Consider the following 4,407-nt stretch of genomic DNA (forward strand, 5'->3'; position numbering starts at 1 on the left):
TGACAATTTGGCCATTAATTTGCTGTTTATAAATCATATTTTCCCACATGTAATAACCATAAGGCTTTGACATTCACAGTGGTGTTGAAAGAAAGAGTTTATTAAAGAAGGCAAAACAAAAATGGTTGGTCTGTTAAAGCTCACCAAATTGCACATGTCAGCCACGAAGTAAAATTCTGCAAGTGAAAAACAGCCAAGGGACCAGTGTGGGGGTGGAGGAACAAAATGTGCCGTGTGTACTTACTTCACACTTGCAGCAAAGAAACTCTAAGTATCCCAACCCCTAAAGAAACATAATCCGAAGTTTATATCAGATGGTTTATGGGAGTTTATTGGAATATACAGCAGGGTTCATGTCATGTGTCACAGGTGAAACCCGTTCAGTGGTGATTTACAAGCCTCATGTGCCAGTGTTACTGGGATTTATGGAGCGCAGATGGTCCTGGGAGACCTGCTGACTTGTAGCTGAATCAGGATCGGCGCGCTGTGTGTCATCTGCTCTGAGTATTTCAGGCTCTCGTCCCAGAATTACCCAGTGACACGTTTCTGTTCTGACGTGGGAGATGCAGCGGATTCTTACAATTTTATTAATACATCTTCACACCGTGCAACTTTGGAAGAATGGGAAAACAGTACGATAGGCAGCATCCCCTACCCCTTCCTCCCTTTGAAGAAATGTACCGTCGGTCTTTTAGCTTCCTGGGGGTGTTTTTAACTGATAGTTGACTTCTTATGTTGTTAAAAAGAGAACAAAATGATTCATTTTTACTGAGTCCCAATGATGTATCTCCACTACACCTTCCTAAATGCTTCAGAATTGAAGAGAACCACAGTTTTAAAGGTGCCACCCTGAAACCTTTGTGCCTAGTGATGAAGAATTCCATGTAACTGTGCATTTCTTTCAGCTCCCCCTTCATAACTTCAAAGGATGGGATGCCAGGAGCTGGTGTAATGATGTAAGATGAAGAATTACAGACTATGATGTAAATGGACAGACCTTTCTCAGAAGTTTGGTTTACCAGCAGTTTGATTCACAAATTAAGGCACATATGTTAGTATAGAATTGTTCTCTCCACCTTCATTAGAAGTGTGTAACTTTCTTCCTTCTGGTGATAACTCATGTTTCACAATGTAGCTGACTGTCTTTTTCCAAACGTCTGCTAGAGAAAGAAGGACCCAGGAAGGGCCTGCTACTGTCAGGCATCTCTCTTTATTGAGTAACTGGCTCACACAACCCAGCAATAGCCAACATATGTCTCTCTAACTCTTTCTGGTGCCTTTTCTCACTGCCATCAAGGGATCCTATTTCTCCATGCAGGCCACCCTAACAGGTCTTGGAATGACAGAAAGAACAAGAAAAGTTGTTCTTTGCTCATGGCTTCAGAATTCAGCAGAAAACATAAGACCCAGTTCCAGTCCAGTGTTGACCAGGAAATGCTGCATGGGCCACATAGGCACTGTCAAGTATCCTAATGGCCACTCTAAATTAAATAAAGATGGAATAACTTGGGTTTTATATACATGCAACCCAGTGTGGTAAAATAAATAAATAAATAAATAAATAAATAAATAAATAAATAATGCCATTTGTAAACAATCAATGTGATATTGCTTACAGTTTGTGTACCATATTTTCAAAATTGAGTGTGTATTTGATAAGTGGGGTCCAGCTGTGTTCAGACTATTCACAACTGCAGGGCTCAACAGCCACACATGCTGCTGGTGGCTTCTGGGCTGGATGCAGAGCTTATAGACTTTTTCTGCTATGAACAAGCTCATTTTGAAAGGCTGAATCAGGTAACATCCTAAGTAAGTGACCTTTTCTACAAAAAGGGGCCAGCCATAGGAGCTTTAAAACCCCAAAAGGCATGTGTGTGCTTGTGTATGTGCTGGGTGTACGTATATATTGTTTTCCTCTCAAGCAAAAGAAAATAAAAAGTCAGGAGGAGAAACAGAAGGAGGGCTGTAATGGAAATAGAATTGACAGCCTCTCAAAACTCAGGTGGCACTTTCCTTTTCCAGTTAATTACGGTTTTAATTACATGGCTTCTTGCGACTCCTTGATACCTAATAAACCAGACTCTGTGGGGGGAGCCAAGTTGGGTTAGCTTGAACTGCAGCTGTAAGACTCAGCATGAAACATAAATCAACTTCTTAAACGCATTCCCAAGGTGGGTGAAAGCTTTTTCTTCCTGTTTGCTTGTAAAATCATGTCTTTTCGCCATTGCTGGTGGAGAAACGATGGAGGACTTCTATGGGTTGAATAATAGCTTTGTGTTTTTGACTCACTTGGCTTGGCATAAAACATTTTACCTCTGATGAAATAGAAAAGCATAGTATAAGATTTGGGGCCTTTTTTCCTCCTTCAGTCTTATAAATAATGTATATGCCTAGGAATCGACCGTTTCATTTCAACAAATAAATACCCATTCAGGAAAGCAAAAATGAAGGTGCTGGGAATGGACCAGGAAGACCCTGGTTTGAGTATTTGAAACCCTACCTAAGGTGGTGGGAGATACATCTGACCAGAAAGGAGCCTGCGGGGTCAATCAGGTTCAGACAGGGTCAAATGTGCATGGACTTTGCATGCACACTATGTCACAGGGCTCCACTGCAATAGGAAACAGGGAGGGAAGAGCATTCCCAAAGTCCTCATTGGCTGCAACCCCAGCAGCATCTGATGGCATTATGAGCAGCTTGCAATTTAGCCTCAGCAGCAGGAAAAATCTGCAGTTGATCAGCTCTGCCATAACTAGTAAATGTCACCACGGTAAATGTGGGTTTCAGTGGAAGGGTTTGCAGTGCCTAGTGATAATTCTGCCAGGTCTCTCCCTGCCCTTCCTCCATCCATAAAGAGAAAGTGCAGCATATGGTATTTGCATGTTATCACAAAATATGAGATACTGGGTGAAATAAATTATGTGTGAAAGGGGTTTAGCCCATAATTTCTAGTAATTTCAAAAACATGAAAATGGCTTTTGAAGTAGGAAAGAGGACTTCTCTCCTCAGAGGGAACTTCAAAACATATCACATGCTATATAAACACAAGTGCATTTACCTCACTGGGGCCTCCCCTTTTTATCCTCAGATTTCTGGCTAATTGTCAACGATGTCTGTTCCAACAAGAAGTTTCTTTTTCAAACCTGAACCATTTGAATCCAGCCTTTCTAACAGTGAAGTTCTTTTATAAATGGGGAAGTTCAGGAGAAATGAAAACCAGGAAGGTCAGTGAAAGGAGGGAGTCACTACCCATCAATCACTGTGTTTGTAAGAAAGGAACACCAAAGTTCTAATGAACTGTTGCTCCTCCCAAGCTCCTCCAAATACTGAGTCTTAAAAACAGGGCTTGCTTGTTGGCAGAGATCTCGATTTGTTCTGAATCTCCATTACTCATTAAAGCAAGCAAATGCCTAGAAATGCAGAGGGTCAGACCCATAGACCCAGGACTGAAGGTGTGGTGTAATTCTTGGAGAACTCTCTGCCCTGACTATTTCTGGCCCCAGACTATTGCTGCATTTTGGATACACCAAGGATGTGGATGGGTGAACATAAAATCTGGGGAAGCATACATGTGGTTCATTTTTGCATTAGCAATAAAGACATAGAGACTGGCTTCTATACACTTATTTTAACTGTAGCCACAGCAGCTAGTGGGTATGTGGCGGGCCCATCCTTTATTAATATAAATGTGGGTTGCTGTGCATACTGGTCAACAGATATTTGCTGAGTCTGCTCCTGTTTCAACTCCAGGGGACTGGTGAATTACCCTGGGTCCCCAATCCAGGGGCTGGCATACAGCTGATGTTCAACAACTATGAGTTGAACAAATGAGGAATTGGAATGTAATTAGACTTTCCATGTTGTCTAAGCAGGTAAAAGTGCTGTGAGGATTCAGAATGCCAGCTCCACAGTCATGTTTGGGTTGAGTGGAGGGAAGGACAGTAGATGCCAGCATAGACCTTCCTTCAACTCCTCAGCTTTGCTTCTCTGTCAGTTCTCCAGCTGCCTTAAATGCTATGGAGATTATTTTCCTTTATTACCAAAGCAACTGCCTTTGAGGTAGCAGGATGGGGCTAATAATGAGGAAACATTTTTACATGGACATTACTGTTGTTTGAAGCTCTGGGAAAGCACTTTGCTGGTCCTTGTCATTAATCTGTGTGGACAGACGATCTTGTGCCATGAGCATTGTTGCCTGGACTGTACCTAGAAGGACACTTGGGTGTAGAGAAAGGAGGGATTTATCACAATCTGTGACACTGAGAAATAACAGATTCTGTTCGGACCCATGATGTGCAAAGAGTAGTCCTGCTTGTTTGGTTCTTGTTGCTTGTTTTGACAGTCCCGGGGCTCGACATACCCTAGGCAAATGTTCTACTACTGAATTAGGTCCTACCCTCTCTGTTT

The 4,407-nt window shown here is 42.1% G+C and overlaps 1 annotated feature.

Moving 5' to 3' along the window:
* Window positions 1–657: part of an enhancer, noted in NCBI's record as "VISTA enhancer mm1465", that runs on past the window's edge. NCBI's record gives its function as "enhancer in: limb[3/8]" and the evidence as "EXISTENCE:transgenic organism evidence [ECO:0001131][PMID:17130149]".

The sequence above is a fragment of the Mus musculus genome, chromosome 11, assembly GCF_000001635.26.
Source record: "Mus musculus strain C57BL/6J chromosome 11, GRCm38.p6 C57BL/6J".
Lineage (NCBI taxonomy): Eukaryota > Metazoa > Chordata > Mammalia > Rodentia > Muridae > Mus > Mus musculus.